This window comes from Pongo abelii, chromosome 2 (assembly GCF_028885655.2).
Source record: "Pongo abelii isolate AG06213 chromosome 2, NHGRI_mPonAbe1-v2.0_pri, whole genome shotgun sequence".
In the NCBI taxonomy this organism is placed as follows: Eukaryota; Metazoa; Chordata; class Mammalia; order Primates; family Hominidae; genus Pongo; species Pongo abelii.
In genome coordinates this window covers 146,383,942-146,407,884 of record NC_085928.1, presented here as the reverse complement: position 1 = coordinate 146,407,884, position 23,943 = coordinate 146,383,942, and the positions used below count along the sequence as shown (strand labels likewise).

Sequence of the window (23,943 nt, the reverse complement as noted above, 5' to 3'; positions counted from 1 at the left end):
TTTTGATTTTCTGTTAGTGTACCTTTGGGTTGGAATCATAGAAGAATGTTGAGTTACAGCTAAAGTTTGTATAATTTTGTGAGATATTGCTAAATTCTGTATTCATAAACTATTTTTCAAAATTCCTAACACAATATATCAGTGATTATTTCCCTACAGCCTTGCCAACAAACTATGTTGTCAATCTTTTGGATTTTTGCCAATCTAATAGGGGAGAAACAGTATTTCAGAGTTGTACTTTGTATTTCTCTTATTACAGTGATTTGTTTTCCCATATTTAAGGGACATTTGCATTTGTTTTTCTGTGTAAACTACTTGTTCATATCTTTTCCCCATATCCTAGAATAATGACTCCAACTCCATAAAGTTCCTTACCTGAAAAGGTTCTGCACGGCCAGAATTTACTGTTTGTTCCAGCCAAAACCTGGTGATAGGCAGATGGTCGCCTGAACCCCCATTTAGAGCAGTTACCTTAGAAAGCTTGAAATTATAAATCCTTTCTCTGTCCGTTTGTGACTTAAATCTTCTACCATCAAGAACTATCTTCCCAAGGACCTAAGAACTACCTCTTTGAAATGCAAACAATCAAAAAGATAATTTTCACTTTTGTTCCCAGTCCCTGGCGAGAGGGTAAGGGCCAAACATTGGTGGGCCTAACTTGCACCACTGCCTCCTGTCATAAATATAAGTTTGTTTCTCTTCCAGATAAATGCCAATAACAAACCCAGATGGCCTATTCACATGGACCACCTATTGCCCTTAAAAACCACTCAGTGGCCGGGCACGGTGGCTCACGCCTGTAATCCCACCACTTTGGGAGGCCAAGCCAGGCAGATCACGAGGTCAGGAGATTGAGACCATCCTGGCCAACATGGTGAAACCCCGTCTCTACTAAAATACAAAAAAATTAGCCAGGTGTGGTGGTGCGTGCCTGTAGTCCCAGCTACTTAGGAGACTGAGGCAGGGGAATTGCTTGAGTCTGGGAGGTGGAGATTGCAGTGAGCTGAGATCACGCCACTGCACTCCAGCCTGGTGACAGAGACAGACTCTGTCTCAAAACAAAAACAAAAACAAAAACAAAACAAACCATCTGTCTTTCCCTTAGCAGTGTCTTTCCCTTAGCATACTCAACCTTTAAAAAGTCTCTTCCCCTTTCGTTTTGGCAAAAATGAGTTGAGTTCACACTGGACTCTCTTCCCTACTGCAATAGTAACTGAATAAAATCTGTCCTTACCATTTTAACTAGTGTCCAGTTTATCTTCGACATCTATAATTCTAGTTATGGACCAACACAAGTACTGGGCTCTCCCAAATTGGACATGCATGGAATATTCAAAGAAGCATCACAAAGGCACTAAGAAATGAAGTACAATATAAACACCACTCAAGCCCCACACATCCCTGAATAAAGCAAAGATGCAAATACCACAGCAAAAGTTTAGAAAATGAAACCAATATTGGAACTACTGCCCACAGTTCCTCTGCTTCCTAGATCCTATGTCTTACTTTTTCTTGCTTTAGCCTTCATTTTGCTGGAGCACGTCCTCTAGTTGTTTCCTGAGTTAAGAATATATTGGAATTAAATTTTTTAAAATGCGTATCTGAAAGTTATTTTGTTCTCTCATACATGATTGGTAGTTTGGCTATCTATATACAGGGGAGTTATTGTTTAATGGGTATAGAGTTTAAGTTTTGCAAGATGAAGATTATTCTGGAAATAGATGGTTGTACAAGAATGTGAATGTACTTAATGCCAATATTTCTAGCCAGGTGAACCAGGAAGAGGAGTCATAATGGATTAAGGTCCATCTTAACGACCTCATTTTACCTCAGTTACCTCTTTAAAGACACTATATCCAAATATAGTCACATTATGAACTACTGGGGGTTAGGACTTCAATGTGTGCATTTTTGAAGGGACAAAATTCAGTTCATAACATTTGTTTTTACCACAATTTTTTAGAAATTTAAAAATATGATTACAATCAACTATAAGGCCATTTATGTTTAATTCCCATATAGTATATAAGACTTAGATCAATTAATGTACTTACATGTTTGCTGTGTTAATTATGACATTAAATTCATTATGCTACATGTTTTCATAATTGGTGGTTTATATCTAATTGCTCATAATTTAGCAAGATTATTGCTCTTGCTTTTGTAGTCACATAATGGCTTCTTTAGATAAAATGTAATAATCTTCAGATTACAGGATGATGATACTGATCTTGGATCAGTTTATTGTAGTTCAGAGGGGTAATAAGTAATATTTTATAATGCCTAACATTTATAGACAGTAAAGTCTTATGTATCTAAGACATTTATAAGTCTGTCAAAGAAACAGAATTATAGTTGAGGTTTTTTTAAGAGTAAACTTTTTGCTTATCTTTCTTTATTCTCATTCCTTGGCTCTGTCTCCTAGTCTCCACTAACTACTCAATAAACATTTGTTGAGTGAATAAGTCAATGAATTGTGCTATGCACAGTACTTTTGCCTTTGTCATTATTTTGTGCCTTCTCATATTGGGGATGATTTCAAAGTGATATTTCCAAAAGTGGACAGAAGTAGATGGAATTTTATTTGACCTACACTATTTTAGAAAAAAAGAAAAAAAAGCTTAATTTTTAAGTAGCCTTTATTTCTGACTAGGCTGTAATTTTTTGTTTTCCCAGTGGAGGGATCTGTTTCATTAGTTGTTTCATTAGTAAGAGTATTTACCAATTAAAATTACTTGATGAGATACTAGGGTTTAAAAAGCTGAAGAGAATAAAATCATCTTATGAATTGCCTTGTCTTTTTGCATTACTTACAGCATATCCAAGTTAGTTAATTGGGGACTTTCTCCCCCTTCATTGTTTACTGTGAGATCTGTACCCCAACCAAACTTCCGGACTTAGTCACTTGGGTATTGTTACTTAGCTGATTCTTATCAGAATCAGGAAATTGTCAAGTTATGTGTTAAAGTACAACAGAATCTAAAACTGAACAAGAGATTTCCCTTTAGAATTTTATTTTATTGCTAGCTGGTTCCTTATATTTTCCTTAGAGTATAACTACTGACTTGTCAAAAAAGGTCATATTTATCATGACCTATATATGCAGCAAACAGTACCCTTCCTCAGAGTTTACAAATCATACACAATATGACTGATTAAATGATTTGACAAACTTGGTGTCATTAATATATAGCTATACCTATAGAATTTATAAAAATAGTTTGGGAAAGAACATGTTTTCAGGTGTTTTGTCTAGCATTATTCATGTATTTACATATTTACATTAGCAGTTCTCTAAGAAAGGGTTACTAAAGTGGATCTCTTAAGGGGTCTATGGAGCCAAAACTATTTTCATAATACTAGGATGTTAATTTCCCCTTTCACTAGAGATTCCAGAGGCTACATGAAATTCAATTACATTGTCAGTATTTGTAAGATCTGCAAAACTGTCAATATATATTGAGGAATGACACATAATAGATGGATAAAAATAGGGCCATATATTTTTTTGCTGTTTATTTTACATACAGTAAGATTTTCACTGTTTGTTGTGAATAAAATTTGACAAACACTTAAGAGTTATGTAATCACTGCCACAATCTAAATAAGAAAATAAGAACAGTTCTATCACTCCCTCTCAAGAAAAAAAAAAATTGCTTTATGCTTTGTATTCAAACCCATCCCCAACCATTAATTTGTGACAACTATTGATCTATTTTCTGTCCCTATGTAGTTTTGCCTTTTCCAGAATGTTTTATGTAGACGCTGAGTCTCGCTTTTCCAGTTAACATAATGCATTTGTTTCATTTGTGTTGTTGTGTAAATCAGTAGTCCACTCCTTTTTAGTGCTGAGTAGTCCATTGTATGGATGAGCCATCATTTATTTAATGAGAACTTTATAAATTTCAAGAAAAACTAAGCTAAACAAGAAAAGAAATTTAATCATAGGAGGTGAGCCAGTAATGAACAATACTCACGTGGTTACATGGTCATTAATGAAAACACTGAATATATATCACTTTATCAAGACAATGAGGCCAAGAAAGGTTACATGAATGAATACAGTTGGCCCTCAGTATCTAAGGCAGGAGTGTCCAATCTTTTGGCTTTCCTGGGCCACACTGGAAGAATTGTCTTGGGCCACACATAAAATACGCTAAACTAACGATAGCTGATGAGCTTAAAATAATCACCAAAAAATCTCATCATGTTTTAAGAACGTTTATGAATTTGTGTTGGGCTGCATTCAAAGCCATCCTGGGCTGCATGCAGCCCGCAGGCCACAGGCTGGATAAGGTTAATCTAAGGGAAATCAGTGCCAGTTTCCTCCTCTCCAATACCAAAATCCAGAGATGCTTAAGTCTCTTATATGAAAATGGCCTAGTACTTGCACATAATCTATGTACAACCTCCTGTATACGTTAAGTCATCTCTAGATTACTTATAATACCTAATATAAGAAGATGTAAATAGTCGTTTCACTGTATTGGGTTTTTTGTTTGTATATTTTAATTAGTGTATTTTTTTTCCAGAATATTTTTTACCTGTGGTTGGTTGAATCTGTGGATGCAGAACCCAGAGATGTGGAGGGCTGACTGTATCTTCATTTATCTTAATAGAAATGAACTAAGAGACAATATGTATATATTATTTAGATATGTATCTATAAAGAATATCAGAAGAAACCTGTCTATACATTTAGCCAACTCTGGCTGGATCAATAAAACCACCCATCTTTTCACTTTATAAACTCTAAGCTCCCAGGATGCTCCACATAAACAATTTATTTTTAAATGTAATATAAAAACAGCCTGCCTTGAACTCTAAAGGTGTAAAGAACAAAAAGAATAATGATCCTGGGGACAGGCCAGGTGTCAGGTATAAAACAGGACGGATCCAGAGAAGCAACATAAGAAATTTACACCCACTGGTTGTAAGATAGAGACTATGGATTCTGGTCTTATTCTCCTCACAAAGGGTGATGCCAAAAAGGGAAGCACTAATACTTGGAGAGAGCTTACTGATATATTTGTCATCCATTGTGAAGGTTCTGGGAATCATCTTCCTGAGACATGGAAGCAGAGATTTTACTCAACCTAAACCACCTCTAACTCCTAAGTGCTGTGGGAAAGAACTGTTTTTTTTTTTTGTTTTTTTTTTTTTTTGTGTGTGTGTATCTCCATTTCCCTTTATTTTTTTCTGTCATTTAATATATGTTACTCTGGTCACTCTAAGTATCTTTGAAATTGCTTGAGAATAATTCTCTCATACACCCTCAAACTGTGATCCTTGGAAATCAAGTGTTTCTTTTTTTTTTTTTTTCCAAGTTTTTTTTTTCTTTTATTATTATTATTATTATTATTATTATACTTTAGGTTTTATGGTACATGTGCGCAATGTGCAGGTAAGTTACATATGTATACATGTGCCATGCTGGTGCGCTGCACCCACCAACTCGTCATCTAGCATTAGGTATATCTCCCAATGCTATCCCTCCCCCCTCCCCCCACCCCACAACAGTCCCCAGAGTGTGATGTTCCCCTTCCTGTGTCCATGTGTTCTCATTGTTCAATTCCCACCTATGAGTGAGAATATGCGGTGTTTGGTTTTTTGTTCTTGCGATAGTTTACTGAGAATGATGATTTCCAATTTCATCCATGTCCCTACAAAGGACGTGAACTCATCATTTTTTATGGCTGCATAGTATTCCATGGTGTATATGTGCCACATTTTCTTAATCCAGTCTATCATTGTTGGACATTTGGGTTGGTTCCAAGTCTTTGCTATTGTGAATAATGCCGCAATAAACATACGTGTGCATGTGTCTTTATAGCAGCATGATTTATAGTCCTTTGGGTATATACCCAGTAATGGGATGGCTGGGTCGAATGGAATTTCTAGTTCTAGATCCCTGAGGAATCGCCACACTGACTTCCACAAGGGTTGAACTAGTTTACAGTCCCACCAACAGTGTAAAAGTGTTCCTATTTCTCCCCATCCTCTCCAGCACCTGTTGTTTCCTGACTTTTGAATGATTGCCATTCTAACTGCTGTGAGATGGTATCTCATTGTGGTTTTGATTTGCATTTCTCTGATGGCCAGTGATGGTGAGCATTTTTTCATGTGTTTTTTGGCTGCATAAATGTCTTCTTTTGAGAAGTGTCTGTTCATGTCCTTCGCCCACTTTTTGATGGGGTTGTTTGTTTTTTTCTTGTAAATTTGTTGGAGTTCATTGTAGATTCTGGATATTAGCCCTCTGTCAGATGAGTAGGTTGCGAAAATTTTCTCCCATTTTGTAGGTTGCCTGTTCACTCTGATGGTAGTTTCTTTTGCTGTGCAGAAGCTCTTGAGTTTAATTAGATCCCATTTGTCAATTTTGGCTTTTGTTGCCATTGCTTTTGGTGTTTTAGACATGAAGTCCTTGCCCATGCCTATGTCCTGAATGGTAATGCCTAGGTTTTCTTCTAGGGTTTTTATGGTTTTAGGTCTAACATTTAAGTCTTTAATCCATCTTGAATTGATTTTTGTATAAGGTGTAAGGAAGGGATCCAGTTTCAGCTTTCTACATATGGCTAGCCAGTTTTCCCAGCACCATTTATTAAATAGGGAATCCTTTCCCCATTTCTTGTTTTTCTCAGGTTTGTCAAAGATCAGATACTTGTAGATATGTGGCATTATTTCTGACGGCTCTGTTCTGTTCCATTGATCTATATCTCTGTTTTGGTACCAGTACCATGCTGTTTTGGTTACTGTAGCCTTGTAGTATAGTTTGAAGTCAGGTAGTGTGATGCCTCCAGCTTTTTATGACAAACCCACAGCCAATATCATACTGAATGGGCAAAAACTGGAAGCATTCCCTTTGAAAACTGGCACAAGACAGGGATGCCCTCTCTCACCACTTCTGTTCAACATAGTGTTGGAAGTTCTGGCCAGGGCAATTAGGCAGGAGAAGGAAATCAAGGGTATTCAATTAGGAAAAGAGGAAGTCAAATTGTCCCTGTTTGCAGATGACATGATAGTATATCTAGAAAACCCCATCGTCTCAGCCCAAAATCTCCTTAAGCTGATAAGCAACTTCAGCAAAGTCTCAGGATACAAAATCAATGTGCAAAAATCACAAGCATTCTTATACATCAATAACAGACAAACAGAGAGCCAAATCATGAGTGAACTCCCATTCACAATTGCTTCAAAGAGAATAAAATACCTAGGAATCCAACTTATAAGGGATGTGAAAGACCTCTTCAAGGAGAACTACAAACCACTGCTCAAGGAAATAAAAGAGGATACAAACAAATGGAAGAATATTCCATGCTCATGGGTAGGAAGAATCAATATCATGAAAATGGCCATCCTTCCCAAGGTAATTTACAGATTCAATGCCATCCCCATCAAGCTACCAATGACTTTCTTCACAGAATTGGAAAAAACTACTTTAAAGTTCATATGGAACCAAAAAAGAGCCCGCATCGCCAAGTCAATCCTAAGCCAAAAGAACTGTTATAAATAAAGAAACGTAACCTTTACCTAAGGAGAACTGACCTAGGTAACTTGACCCTCAAAAATAAAATAGGAGTCACAAACTAGAAACCAGAGGCATGACAGGAAAAGTGTAAGATATGAGCTATCCTTTATTTCCCTTTTACTATTATCTCTAAATTGCTTCCATATTTGGTTACATGGGCTATAAGGTGGAGGGCACTAGGAAGATGGTCTAGATTCTCCAATTTTTCAAAAGCTGGAGAAAAACCCCCAAAGGATTGTGAAGGTTAAAACAACTTTAAAGATGCAAAGTAAAATAGAGTCTCTGAGATCTGATTCAAGGAAAAAATGAGAATAGGAACCAAGCCAGGCCTGAGAAAGATCTATGAGGCTTAACATAGACAGGGGTGTCCAATCTTTTGGTTTCCCTGGATCATACTGGAAGAAGAACTGCCTCAGGCCACACATAAAATACACTAACGATAGCTGATTAAGCAAAAAAAAAAAAACCTCAGTGTTTTAAGAAAGTTTACAAATTTGTGTTGGGCCACATTCAAAGCTGTCCTGGGCCGCATGCAGCCCATAGGTTGCACAAGCTTGACACAGAACATGCCACATTGTTCTCACATAAACTGAACCAATGCTCCACATTTTATACTATGTTTGCACATTACATATGAATACATTTGAAAATTACAAATGTACAATATTTCACCTTAGGCAACTTGTTTATTTTACCCTAGTTTTCAGCCCTGTTTGGCTGCCCCTATAAGCAAAATATGCTTATAATATATTCAATTTCCCTCCTAGCCACACACTTGGGTTGTAGCCACTGCTCTGCCATTAGTGATCACTCAGGGCCTGTCATACCAACCTCCCAGAAACTCCATTTCCTTATCTACAAAATAAGGGAATTGAACTGGATAATATAAAAAAGTCTCTTTTATTGAGTGTCAAAATTACAATTTCAATTTTTTGAACTAAACAAACTTTTATTTTCTAAGTTTTTCATTACATTAAACCCTCATTATTCTGATCCTTACCCTTCTAATCTAATTATCATATTCCAATGTCACTCCAAGTTATACATATTTCCAAAACAACATACACAAACTAACACAGAGGACACTGACTATAATTTCCCCATGCTTTACATTATTAATAAGGTTTAGATTGTGTCATCTCTTCTAGTAAGCATATTCATAAAACCTGAATATGCTTACTTGAAGGTTCTCTCCAAATCTCATGTTGAAATTTGATCCCCATGTTGGAAATGGGGCCTAATGGGAGGTGTTTGGGTCGTGGGAGTGGATACCTCATGAATACATTACTGCCATCCCTCTTGAGTGAGTTCACATACATAAAACCTGTGTTAACCTGAAATATCAGATATATTTAACTTATGACTAATCATAACATTTGAGTATTTTTCATATTAATTGCTGCACTTAATTCCAATTAACCCTCATGCCTTCCATGAGCTTATGTCATTTTTTATCACAAAATGGTTTTAGGACTCTACCACTTAGCCCTTGATACGGTTTGGATTTGTGTATCCACCCAAATCTCATGTCGAATTGTAAGCTCCAGGTGACTGGAGGTGACTGCGAGGTGACTGGATCATGGGTAGATTTCCCCCCTTGTTGTTCTGTGATAGCTGTTGTTCCACAATGAATTCTCATGAGACCTGGTTGTTTAAAAGTGTTTGGCTAGGCTGGGCGCAGTGACTCACGCCTGTAATCCCAGCACTTTGGGAGGCCTAGGTGGGCAGATCACTTGGGCTCAGGAGTTCGAGACCAGCATGGCCAATGTGGTGAAACCCTGTCTCTATTAATAATACAAAAGTTAGCCAGGCGTGGTGATGCACACCTGTAATCCCAGCTACTTGGGAGGCTGAGACAGGAGAATTGCTTGAACCTGGGAGGTGGAGGTTGCAGTGAGCCAAGATGGCTCCACTGCACTCCAGCCTGGATGACAGAGTGAGACTCCATCTCAAAAAAAAAAAAAAGCAAAAGTGTTTGGCACCTTCACCTTCACTCTCTTCCTTCTGCTCTGGCCATGCTTCCTATACAGCCTGAGGAAACTGTGAGCCTTTTAAACCTCTTTTCTTTATAAATTACCCAGTCTCAAGTAGTTATTTATAGCAATGTGAGAGCAGACTAATACAGCCCTATTAAAGTTTATCATGCCTCCCATTATCATTTTGGCCTATGCATGCCGTAAGACCTACTGGAGTTACAGGGAACCAGTACACTCTGTACATTCTTATTTAAAAATCCTGGGTATAAAAGAACTTTGCAACTTCTACAATATTATTGCATAGGCACATCTTCATACACCTTTCCCTACAATACTTTGTGCTTCTGTGACCTATAATTCAAGAAAAAGTACCACCATAAATCCAGTTGTCTGGATTAATTAATGCTACTACGTCAACCCCCCACAGACCAAATCATGTCCCTTTTATCTTCTTAATAGGACTCAAATGAATCCATGTAGCTCCATTCTCACTACTACTACCCCTTAGTAGTAATGCGACCTACCTGATGAAGCCTCCTTAAGGTGTGTATTAGTCTGTTTGTGTTGCTACAAAGGAATGCCTGAGGCTAATCTATAAAGAAAAAAGGCTTATTTGGCTCAAAATTCTCATGGCTAGAAAGTTCAAGATTGGGCATCTTCATCTGGTGAGGACCTCAGAATGCTTCCACCCATGAGAGATGGCAAAGAGAAGCCAGCATGTACACAGATCACATGACGAGAGATGAAGCAAGAGAGAGAATGGGGAGGTGTCAGGCTCTTTTTAACAAATGGCTCCTATAGGAACTAATATAGTGAGAACTCACTTACTCAAGAGGGATGGCAGTAATGTATTCATGAGGGATCCACTCCCACGACCCAAACACCTCCCATTAGGCCCCACTTCCAACATGGGGATCAAATTTCAACATGAGATTTGGGGAGAACATTCAAACCACAGCAAGCGATCTCCCAATTTCAAGTCCCAATATCTTCTAGCTGGAAGCATTTAGTTGTCACATTAGGGGGCAAAAAAGATCTGAAACACAAATTCCTTCTATAAATGTTTGCTAGCTGAAGATAAAAGCTAAATAAAAGGTCTCCAATGGATTTTCTTTGAGTTATAATGAACTTACTATTCTTGAGTTCCTCAAAATTAAGGAGAAAAAGAACTCTTCTAACTCTAATGAAACCTTTAAAAAACGTTATTAGAGGATTCTGGGGAGAAAGCAGAGTAGGAAGCAACAAGAATCTTCTCTCCACCTAGACAACAATTGTACTAGTATAATCTGTCTTATTTAAGTATTTTGGAACTCTGGAGCACATCCTAAGGCTTGCAATTTCCAGGGAAGGGCTGGAAATAAACTGCTGTTAGTTTTAGTCAATTTCAGCTCTTAGTTCAGCAGTGACTACCCATTCCCCAATCTCCAGGCAGACACGCATGTGTTCCACAGCTTTTGGGCAATAAGACCTGTCCTCCAACTATCAGGTATCTATGCTCTGACAGCTAATTGAGCTTTCTGATCACTGAGATACACACACAGAAGCAGGCAGCTATTGTTTCACCTCCCTCCCAATAGCTAGAGGCCACTGCTCCCCGCAGCCAGGCTGAAGGGGATTTAAAAGACCAGGGCCTTTTATTTTTATTTCTTCATTTTTCTCTTTCTCCCTTTTTGGAAGCCAGACATTAAAGGATTAGGACATTCAGAAGCAACCATATAAATGGGGAATTTAGAAAATCACTGTGCGGCCGGGCGTGGTGGCTCACGCCTGTAATCCCAGCACTTTGGGAGGCCAGGATCACGAGGTCAGGAGATCGAGACCATCCTGGCTAACACAGTGAAACCCCGTCTCTAATAAAAATACACAAAATTAGCTGGGTGCGGTGGCAGGCGCCTGTAGTCCCAGCTACTGGGGAGGCTGAGACAGGAGAATGGTGTGAACCCGGGAGGCGGAGCTTGCAGTGAGCCGAGATCGCGCCACTGCACTCCAGCCTGGGCGAAAGAGTGAGACTCCGTCTCAAAAAAAACAAAACAAAACAAACAAAAGAAACAAACAAAATCACTGTGCATGTCCAGGAAAAGGCAAAGGCTCAGAAAAGATCTGAGATAGCCTACAACAATCAAAAAACAAAAAGGGCTGGGTGCAGTAGCTCAAACTCGTAATTCCAAGACTTTGAGAGGCCAAGGCGGGAGGACTGCTTGAGCCTAGGAATTCTAGACAAGCTTGGGCAACGTAATGAGACCCTGTCTCTACAAAAAATAAAAAATTAGGCAGGCATAGTGGCGCACACTTGCAGTCCCAGCTACTCAGGGAGCTGAGGAAGGAGGATCCTTTGAGCCCAGGAGGTCAAGGCTACAGTGAGCCATGATCATGCCACTGCACTCCAGCCTGGGTGACAAAGCAAGACTCTAAAAACAAAAAGAAAAACAAGCATACAAAAAACCCAGCAAATCTTGAGGAAAAGAGACAATCTGATTTCCAGAGTTATCACATTAGCAGATTCAAATGCCCAGTTTTCAACAACAAAAAGGGATACAAAGAAATGGGAAAGTATGGCCTATATGAAAGAAAAAAAATAAACCAACAGAAACCTTCCCAGAGAAAGATCAGATGATGGGCTTAATAGACAAAGACTTTAAAAAAGCTATCTTAAAGGTGTTCAAAGAACTCGAAGAAGACACAGAGAAAGGCAAGAAAACAATGTACAAAGAAAGTAGGAAGATGAGTAAAGAGATAGAAAACCTCAAAGGAGGCTGGGTGCAGTGGCTCACACCTGTAATCCTTGTATTTTGGGAGGCTGAGGCAGAAGGATCACTTGAGCCCAGGAGTTCAAGACCAGTTTGGGAAACAGCAAGACCCTGCTTCTACAAAAAAAATTTAAAAATTAGCCAAGCATAGCAGCGCAAGTAGTTCCAGCTACTCAGGAAGCTGAAGCAGGGGGACTGCTTGAGCCCAGGAGTTTGAGGCTGCAGTGAGCCCATGAACCATGATCACACAACCAAACTCCAACCTGGGTGACAAACTGAGACCCTGTCTTAAAAAAAAAAAAAAGAGGAGGGAAAAATCTCAAAGGAAACTAAAAAGAAACTGTGGAGCTCCTGAGGCAATAACTAAAATGGAAAATTCACTACAGGCATTCATATAAAGATTTGAGCAGGCAGAAGAAAGAATCAACAAGTGTGATGATAGGGCTACATAAAAAAAAAAAAAAGACTGAAGAAAAGTGAACAGAGGCAAACAGACACTATCAAGAGAACCAACATATACATTATGGGAATGCCAAAAGAAGAGGGGCAAAGAGATTATTTGAAAAACTAATGGCTACCAGCCTGGCCAAATGTGGCAAAACCCCATCTCTACTAAAAACACAAAAATCAGCCAGGCATCGTGGCGTGTGCCTGTAGTTCCAGCTATCTGGGAGGATGAGGCAGGAGAATTGCTTGAACCTGGAAGGCAGAGGTTGCAGTGAGCCAAGATCACACCACTGCACTCCAGCCTGGGTGACAGAGCGAGACTCGGTCTCAAAAAAAAAAAAAAGAAAAAATAATGGCTAAAAACTTCCCAAATTTGATGAAAGACATAAATATACATATTCAATAAGCTCAACAGACTCCAAGTAGCATGAACACAAGGAGATGCACAGCAAGACACATTATAATCTATCCAAAAACAAACAGACTCCTGAAAGGAGTAAGAGTAATCTGTCACATATAAGGGATCCTCAATGATATTATAAGCAGATTTCTCATCAGCAGCTCTGAAGGCCAAAACACAGTGGGCTAATATAGTCTAATAGTCTAATTAACTACCAAAGGGGAGAAGAAAAAAAAAAACCTGTCAGCTAAGAATCCTATACTGGCAAAACTGTCCTTCAAAAGTGAGGGAAAAATTATGACTTTCCAAAATAAACAAAAGTTAAGTAAATTCATTACCACTAGACCTTCTGTGCAAGAAATGCTAAAAGAGCAAACTAAAAAGCAACTGCACAGCAAACAATTAACAAAGCGAAGAGACAGCACACAGAATGGGAGAAAATATTTGCAAACCAAACTGACAAGGGGTTAATATCCAAAATATATACGGAACTCCAGACAACTCGGTAGCAAGAAAGCAACCTGGATTTACAATAGGCAAAAGACTTGAACAAACATTTCTCAAAAAAAGACATGAAAATGGCAACAGATACATAAGAAAATGCTCAGCATCACTAATCATTAGGGAAATGCAATTTAAAACACTAAGATCCATTAGCATGGCTTTTATCAAAAAGAACAATAAAAAGGTTGATGAGGATGCAGAGAAAAGCGAACATTTGTACATTGCTGGTGGGGATGTAAATTAAACTAGTACAGCCATTAAGAAAAAGAGTATGGAGGGTCCTCAAAAAACTAAATTAGAGCTACCATATGATCCAGCAATCCCACTTCTGGGTATATATCCAAAGGAACTAAAATCAGTACGGCAAAGGGACATCTATATTCCCATGTTCATTGCAGCATTATTCACAATAGCCAGGATATGGAATCAACTTAAGTGTCCATCAATGGATTAATGAAGAAAAAATGTGGTGTATATACACAATGAAATTCAGCCTTAAAAAAGAAGGAAATTCTTTCATTTGCAACAACATAAATGAACTTGGAGGACTTTATGCTAAATTAAATAAGCCAGCACAGAAAGACATGGTCTCACATACATGCGGCATCTAAAAAAGCTGAACTCATAGAAGTAGAGTAGAATGATGCTTACCAGAGACTGGGGAGAAGCCAGGATGGGAAGTTGTTGGTCAAAGGATATCAAGTTTCAGAGAGGAGGAATAAGTTTTGAGGCCTATTGCACAGCACAGTTATTCCAGTCAGTACTAATGTATTATATATTTCAAAATAACTAAGAGTACATTTTAAATGTCTCATTATGAAAATGATATGTAAACAAGGTGACAGACGTTAATTAGCTTGATTTAATCATTTCACATTGTATACGTGTCAGAACATCCCATTGTACCCCAGAAAAGTATAAAATTATGATTTGTCAATTAACAATATTAAATTTAAAACTGGAATAAAGAAATGCTAAGAGGAGTCAAACAGGTTGAAAGGAAAGGATGCTAGACAGTAATTTGAAGCTATATAAAGTAAAAGTAAATGCATGGGCAAGTATAAAAGCTAGTATTACTGTAACTTTAGTTTGTAACTCTGAGGTTTATTCGGTTTGTAATTTTTTTAAACATAACTTTACTACACAACAAAAATATTACTCTAAAAGCTAGAATAATTGTAACTTTAGTTTGTTACTACACATTTTACTTTCTACATAAGAGACAAATGCATAAAATAACCAAAAGGGGGTAGGGATGGAGCTGTACAGGAAGTTACTGTATGTTACTGAAGTTAAGCTGGTATAAATTTAAATTGGAGTGTTTTATCTTCAGAATGTTAAATGTAATCCCCATGGTAACTACAAAAAATAGCTACTGAATAGATACAAAAGGAAATTAGAATGGAATTATTCTATTAAATTCAGCACAAAAGACAGTAATGCAGCAAATGAGTGACAAGAAAGCTGTAAGGCATAAAGAAAACAAATAGCAAAATAACAGCAGTCTCTCCTTATCAGTAATTACTCTAATGTAAATAAACTCTCCAATCAAAAGACAGAGATTGGCAAGATGAATAGAAAAAAATATTCTAAATATACGCTATCCGTAAGAGACTCACTTTAGATCCAAAGACACAAATAGGTAAAACGTGTAAGGAGGGAAATGCTAGTCCATGCACATAGGAACCATAAGAGAAATGAGGTGGGCTGTATTAACATCAGACAACATAGACTATAAAACAAGAAGGTGTAAGAGACAAAGAAGGATACTATACATTAATAAAAAGTTTAATATAGCAAGAAGATACTATGATAAACATTTAACATGTACTGACAGCCCATCAAAATATATAAAGCAAAAACTAACAGAATTTAAGGGAGAAACAAGACAGTTCTACAGTAATCATTGGAAACTTCAATACCTGACTCTCAATAATGGGTAGAATAATCAGACAAAAGAGGAAAGAGGACTTAACACTATAAACCAATTAGCTGTATCAGAGAACACTATCCAACAACACAAATCATATTCTTCTCAAGTGCACATGGGACATTTATATTATTACAGCACTCGACATTCTGCCATTGAAATTGGTTGTTTAAATAATTGCCTCTCATAGCAAGCTCTTAGGGTAAACAGTCTTGTTTCATTTTGCAACCCTGGCACCTCAACAGAATATCATACACGTGGTTTTTAGCATTTACAAAATTATGAGTTTCAGCTCCTTTCACACAGTGTTTCAGTCCTCAGTCTAGCATGCCCTTCCCCTCTCAGCAAACTGCTACGTATTTTTAAGACCCAATTCACATATTTTCTTTGCACCATTTGCCTAGATATCTCTGAGTAGTCAGTGACTCCCTTCTCTGTGATTCTACCTAACTTCTGCCTCTCTCTTACTGTCTTAGTCCATTTTGTGCTGCTATAACAGAATATCTGAGATTGGGTGATTTATAAAGGATAGAAATTTATTTCCTCATAGTTCTGAAGGGTGGGAAGTTCAAGTTCAAGACACTAGCATCTGGTGAAGGCCTTCCTACCACATGACAACAAGGAGGAAGGCATCAAATATCTGGGGGGAGTGGGGGGAGAGTCATGGATCCCATTCCTAAAATAACAGCATTAATTCATTCATGAGTGTAGTGTCCCCAAGACCCAAACACCTCCCATTATGCCCCACCTCCCAACACCACTGCATCAACTTTCCAACACATTAACTTTGGGGTACACATTCAAACCACAGCACTATACTGTACATATCCCACTGAATCTGAAATTCTCTTGTAATGTTCTTATAATTTTTGTACCTTCACGTGCAGAAACCATTAGCTGTCTACTTTTAATATCTTTTCTCTTCTTCCTAAGAGCTACCAATTTTCAGTAAGAGACATGGCAACCACAATGAAAAATATATATTGTCAGTCTCCTTTGGAGTTAGATGTCACCACATGGGCAGTAATCAGTTGCAGTTTGCCTCCTTTAACAGGTGGGACAACCTATCCCTGTTTCTTGTTTTACTCAGTATCCACAGATTTGGTCTCCAGTTTCATGTGTGACTCTTTCAGCCCTGATGATCTTGTAAGGACATTAATTCAGAACCACCTCAACCCTGTTTCCATATCCAAATGCTGGCATTGTGGCCTCACCCTCACTTTGTAAGCTGTACATCTAGTCCACTAATTCTACAGATAAATTTACCTCATTTTTTGAACAAGTCTTTATCTTTTAAAACCCTCTATCATTCCTTTGTATTTAAAGCAGGCACACATGATCCATTCTAATATTTTTAAAAACTAATTTAAAAGTACTTTAATTATTAAGACTATATGGGTCCCTGCAGATACTGGTGAAGGAATGTTAATATGACGAAGTGATACAGTTGTGGACCTATGTACACTATGTAAACAGACAATTTTGCTATTATAAAAAATCTCATCTTTTCCTCCCTGAAAATCATATTTATCATTGTTTACTATAATGTTTATGTTTTTACTAAAATACCGAAGTATTTTTGAATGGTAAACACTTTCAATTCTACATTTAACTACTGGACTTTCAGAAACACCATCACTACTAAGATTGAAAAAATATTCCCAAAGAGAATAAGTGATCAAATATTAGGTTAAGGATGTTCTCTCTCTTGCTGACCATGATATTACTGGTTCCTAGCTTATTAGGCACACAAAGATCTGGGGACTGAGGCTGATGCCACATATATAAGTATATAATACCTGTAGCAATGAGGACAATAGGTAAGATTCTATGTTCTCACTTTGTTACAGTCTGAGTCATGGACAGTATTCAATTATCAATTCATCAAAAAAACAGGAAAGGGAGGAACTTCAAGATGGCTGACTACATGCATATGGTACTTGCCTCTTCCATGGAAAGGGAATAAAATAGTGAGAAGATAATCACACTTCAAATAGATCACCTAAGAGAGAACACTGGAATTCAGCAGGGTGGTGACGAGAAGCACTGAAAGCAAGAAAGGAGGAGGAGGCAAGGCAGCCTGCTCAACCAGGATCAGTGGAGAGCTGAAAGACCTCCAGTGGTCCACAGTCCCACCAGATTCTTACAATCCTAGCCATGGGAGAAGCCCTCAAGTGCTGCAGGCCCTGAGTCTAACATAAAGAGGTGCCTAGAAACAATGCAACAACATTATTTCAGAGAGAGCTCACGCTAAGTCCCACAAACCTAAGCAGGTACAGTGTACCTTCATTTTGAGAGCCCAGCCCCCACCAGACTTTGTCACGCCCAGGAACCCAACAGACCCTGCATCTCCACATCCCTGGAGACCCCACTGACATTCTCCACCTATAGCTGCTCCACAGGGTCCAAGACCACAGCCACTGGCAGCAACTGTCTCCCTACACTGCAGCAGAGGGGAACCTGTGCATTTTCATGCACTGAGGAAAAATTCCACTGCCTGCAATAGCTGCTGCAGCAGCATGAGCAAGGCACAAGCAAAGTATGTGACCCCGCAAGCCACCTGCCTATGAATGCTCCCACTGACAGCAACCCCACCCTTCCCGGTAACAAGGCCACGGCACAAGCCCTGCTGTTGCCACCAGAGCATTCTGATGGCAGTCTGAGGATCACTCTCCCCTGCCTACCACAGCCAGTACCTGCATGTACCAGTGGGGAGCCTAAGGACAGGCTCCTACAACCTGGCTCCATCCCCCTCAGTACCCAAGCATGCAATCTGTGGGCCTGGGGATCACCTAGAATAGACCACCACTGTTGGCACCTAAGCATTCCTCCCAGGGTCTGAGATTGGACCTATTCAATCTGCCTCTACCACCACAGCTGGCAACTAACCACACATGCGACCTGCAAGCCTGCCTTGTAGCCACTGCCTACACCAGCACAGACAGCTTGGGTTCTAAAGGTTATCCCACCACTGCTACTGCCATCATCCACACCATGCCCACTGCACAGAGGTTTAAAAACCTGTCAATCTGCCTGGCTCACCTGTGCCACTCCTGGTACCCAAGCAAGACACCTGTAGGCTCAAAAATTGGCTTACCTGAACCTGCTAACACTGGTGCCAGCATACTCTGCCCTGAAGCCCAAGGACAGGCAATTTCAACCCACTGGTGCCACCAATGGGGCCTGAGAGCTGGCCTACTTGGCAACCCAGACCTCAGCAAAACCTTATCACAGGCCAGGCATGGTGGCTCACACCTGTAATCCTAGCACTTTGGGAGGCTGAGGCGGGAAGATCACTTGAGCTCAGGAGTTCGAGACCAGCCTGGGCAACAGAGTGAGACCTCTTTTATTGAAAGTTAAAATTTTCTTTTATAAAAAACTTTATCACAGCCTCCACTAACAACCACAATCTAAGCCACCTAAGAAATCACTGACACCATTCACATTGAAAGAAATCACACAGAAACTACACTATGACACATACCTAGAATCAAAGCCAAAGTGCCATATTCAACCAACATCACAAACACATCTTCAGGAAAATGTCCTCCCCTATGAAAAAAAATTCAAAAAATTAGAAGGAGCAACTGTTACACCAGAGGCACAGATAGCAGTGTAAGAACACAGGAAACATGAAAAAGCAAGGAAATATGACACCTCCAAAAGACCACAATAATTCACGGGCAATACATACCAATCAAAATAATCTGGCCAGGTGCGGTAGTTCAGACTTGTAATTCTAGCACTTTGGGAGGCTGAGGCAGGCAGATTGCTTGAGCCTAGGGGTTCAAGACCAGCCAGGGCAACATAGTGAGACCCCATCTCAAAAAAAATACAAAAATCAACCAGGTGTAGTGGCATGCACCTGTAGTCCCAGCTACTCAGAGGCTGAGGTTGAGGGATTACCTGAGCCCAGGGAGGTCGAGGCTGCACTGGGCCATGATCACACCATTGCACTCCAGCCTGGGCAACAGAGTGAGACCCTGTCTCAGGGGGGAAAAAAAGAAATTTATGAAATCCCAGAAAAATAACTCAAATACTGATTTTAAAGAAGCCTAGTAAGATACAAGAGAATTCTGAGGCCAGACACTGTGACCCTTGTCTGTAATCCCAGCACTTTGGAAGGCTGAGGCAGGCAGATCACCTGAGGCCAGGAGTTCAAGACCAACCTGGCAGAACCCCATCTCTGTCTCAAAAAAAAAAAAAAAAAAAAGATATAAGAGAATTCTGAAAAACAATACAAAAAATTCAGAAAAACAATTCAAGATATGAGGGAGAAATTTACTAAAGAAACTAGATATCGCAAAGGAAAACCAGGTTGGGCACAATGGCTGACACCTGTAATCAATCCCAGCACTTTGGGAGGCCAAGGCAGGCAAATCACTGGAGGTCAGGAGTTCAAGATAAGCCTGGCTAACACGGTGAAACCCTGTCTCTACAAAAAATACAAAAAAATTAGCCAGGTGTGGTGGCAGGCACCTGTAGTCCCAGCTACTTCAGAGGCTGAGGCAGAAGAAGCACTTGAACCTGCGAGGTGAAGGCTGCAGTTAGCTGAGATCGTGCCACAGCACTCCAGCCTGGAAAATAGAGCAAGACTCCATCTCAAAAAGAAAAAAAAAAAAAAAAAAAAAAAGGAAAAAGCAAACAGGAATTCTGGAACTGAAGATTTCACTGAATGAAATACAAACTACATTTGAAAGTGTCAACAACAGACTAGATTAAGCAGATAAAAGAGTCTCAGAACATTAAGAAAGGCCCTTGGAAATGAGCCAGTGAGACAAAAAGTAATAATAAAAAAAAAATGAGAAAAGCCTGTGTGACATATGGAACACCATTAAGTAACCAAATATTCAAATTTTCAGTGTCTCAGGAGAATAGAAAACAAAAATGTTAGAAAACCTGTTCAATAAAATAATAGGTAAAAATTTTCCAAGTCTAGCAACAGATTTACACATCAGATACCCCAAGTTCAAGGATCTCTAAGTAAATACAAATCAAAAAGGTCTTCTCCACAGCACATTATATTCAAACTGTCAAAAAATCAAATACACAGAATTCTAAAAATGGCAAGAAAAGCACTTAGTTACTTATAAAGGAATGCCCATCAAACTAACAGTGGAATTCTCAGCAGAAACCTTATAGGCCAGTAGAGAATGAAATGATATATTCAAAGTGCTGAAAGAAGGCCAGGTACGGTGGCTCACGCCTGTAATCCTAGCACTTTGGGAGGCTGAGGCAGGTGGATCACTTGAGGCCAGGAGTTCAAGACCAGCCTGGCCAACATGGTGAAACCCTATCTCTACTAAAAATACAAAAATTAGCTGGGCACGGTGATACATTCCTGTAATCCCAGCTATTCAGGAGGCCAAAGCAGAAGAATCACTTGAACCCAGGAGGCAGAGGCTACAGTGAGCTGAGATTGCACCACTGCACTCCAGCCTAGGTAGGTGGCAGAGCGAGACTCTGTCTAAAAAAATAAATAATTTTTTTTTTCTTTTATTGTAATTATTATTATTATTATTATTATACTTTAGGTTTTATGGTACATGTGCCCAATGTGCAGTTAGTTACATATGTATACATGTGCCATGCTGGTGCACTGCACCCACCAACTCGTCATCTAGCATTAGGTATATCTCCCAATGTTATCCCTCCTCCCTCCCCCCAACCCACAACAGTCCCTGAAGTGTGATGTTCTCCTTCCTGTGTCCATGTGTTCTCATTGTTCAATTCCCACCTATGAGTGAGAATATGCGGTGTTTGGTTTTTTGTTCTTGCGATAGTTTACTGAGAATGATGATTTCCAATTTCATCCATGTCCCTACAAAGGACATGAACTCATCATTTCTTATGGCTGCATAGTATTCCATGGTGTAGATGTGCCACATTTTCTTAATCCAGTCTATCATTGTTGGACATTTGGGTTGGTTCCAAGTCTTTGCTATTGTGAATAATGCCGCAATAAACATACGTGTGCATGTGTCTTTATAGCAGCATGATTTATAGTCCTTTGGGTATATACCCAGTAATGGGATGGCTGGGTCGAATGGAATTTCTAGTTCTAGATCCCTGAGGAATCGCCACACTGACTTCCACAATGGTTGAACTAGTTTACAGTCCCACCAACAGTGTAAAAGTGTTCCTATTTCTCCACATCCTCTCCAGCACCTGTTGTTTCCTGACTTTTGAATGATTGCCATTCTAACTGGTGTGAGATGGTATCTCATTGTGGTTTTGATTTGCATTTCTCTGATGGCCAGTGATGGTGAGCATTTTTTCATGTGTCTTTTGGCTGCATAAATGTCTTCTTTTGAGAAGTGTCTGTTCATGTCCTTCGCCCACTTTTTGATGGGGTTGTTTGTTTTTTTCTTGTAAATTTGTTGGAGTTCATTGTAGATTCTGGATATTAGCCCTTTGTCAGATGAGTAGGTTGCGAAAATTTTCTCCCATTTTGTAGGTTGCCTGTTCACTCTGATGGTAGTTTCCTTTGCTGTGCAGAAGCTCTTTAGTTTAATTAGATCCCATTTGTCAATTTTGGCTTTTGTTGCCATTGCTTTTGGTGTTTTAGACATGAAGTCCTCGCCCATGCCTATGTCCTGAATGGTATTGCCTAGGTTTTCTTCTAGGGTTTTTATGGTTTTAGGTCTAACATTTAAGTCTTTAATCCATCTTGAATTGATTTTTGTATAAGGTGTAAGGAAGGGATCCAGTTTCAGCTTTCTACATATGGCTAGCCAGTTTTCCCAGCACCATTTATTAAATAGGGAATCCTTTCCCCATTTCTTGTTTTTCTCAGGTTTGTCAAAGATCAGATGGTTGTAGATATGTGGCATTATTTCTGACGGCTCTGTTCTGTTCCATTGATCTATATCTCTGTTTTGGTACCAGTACCATGCTGTTTTGGTTACTGTAGCCTTGTAGTATAGTTTGAAGTCAGGTAGCGTGATGCCTCCAGCTTTGTTCTTTTGGCTTAGGATTGACTTGGCGATGCGGGCTCTTTTTTGGTTCCATATGAACTTTAAAGTAGTTTTTTCCAATTCTGTGAAGAAAGTCATTGGTAGCTTGATGGGGATGGCATTGAATCTGTAAATTACCTTGGGAAGGATGGCCATTTTCATGATATTGATTCTTCCTACCCATGAGCATGGAATGTTCTTCCATTTGTTTGTATCCTCTTTTATTTCCTTGAGCAGTGGTTTGTAGTTCTCCTTGAAGAGGTCTTTCACATCCCTTGTAAGTTGGATTCCTAGGTATTTTATTCTCTTTGAAGCAATTGTGAATGGGAGTTCACTCATGATTTGGCTCTCTGTTTGTCTGTTATTGATGTATAAGAATGCTTGTGATTTTTGCACATTGATTTTGTATCCTGAGACTTTGCTGAAGTTGCTTATCAGCTTAAGGAGATTTTGGGCTGAGACAATGGGGTTTTCTAGATATACTATCATGTCATCTGCAAACAGGGACAATTTGACTTCCTCTTTTCCTAATTGAATACCCTTGATTTCCTTCTCCTGCCTAATTGCCCTGGCCAGAACTTCCAACACTATGTTGAATAGAAGTGGCGAGAGAGGGCATCCCTGTCTTGTGCCAGTTTTCAAAGGGAATGCTTCCAGTTTTTGCCCATTCAGTATGATATTGGCTGTGGGTTTGTCATAAATAGCTCTTATTATTTTGAGATACGTCCCATCAATTCCTAATTTATTGAGAGTTTTTAGCATGAAGGGTTGTTGAATTTTGTCAAAGGCCTTTTCTGCATCTATTGAGATAATCATGTGGTTTTTGTCTTTGGTTCTGTTTATATGCTGGATTACATTTATTGATTTGCGTATATTGAACCAGCCTTGCATCCCAGGGATGAAGCCCACTTGATCATGGTGGATAAGCTTTTTGATGTGCTGCTGGATTCTGTTTGCCAGTATTTTATTGAGGATTTTTGCATCAATGTTCATCAAGGATATTGGTCTAAAATTCTCTTTTTTTGTTGTGTCTCTGCCAGGCTTTGGTATCAGGATGATGCTGGCCTCATAAAATGAGTTAGGGAGGATTCCCTCTTTTTCTATTGATTGGAATAGTTTCAGAAGGAATGGTACCAGCTCCTCCTTGTACCTCTGGTAGAATTCGGCTGTGAACCCATCTGGTCCTGGACTTTTTTTGGTTGGTAAGCTATTGATTATTGCCATAATTTCAGCTCCTGTTATTGGTCTATTCAGAGATTGAACTTCTTCTTGGTTTAGTCTTGGGAGGGTGTATGTGTTGAGGAATTTATCCATTTCTTCTAGATTTTCTAATTTATTTGCATAGAGGTGTTTGTAATATTCTCTGATGGTAGTTTGTATTTCTGTGGGATCGGTGGTGATATCCCCTTTATCATTTTTTATTGCATCTATTTGATTCTTCTCTCTTTTTTTCTTTAT

At 39.1% G+C, this 23,943-nt stretch overlaps 1 protein-coding gene across 5 annotated transcripts in view; it reads right to left on the bottom strand.

The window, feature by feature from the left end:
* NCK1 (NCK adaptor protein 1) overlaps positions 1–23,943 on the bottom strand; it is a 101,791-nt gene that overhangs the window by 30,688 nt on the left and 47,160 nt on the right. Inside the window, exon 1 of one of the 5 annotated variants that reach the window (XM_063721503.1) lies at positions 19,014–19,076. The exons of the other annotated variants lie outside the window; for them this stretch is intronic. The gene's annotated coding sequence lies outside the window, so the exon portion shown is untranslated. Of the gene's footprint in view, positions 1–19,013; positions 19,077–23,943 lie in introns of those variants that run through there. 5 annotated transcript variants of the gene reach the window in all.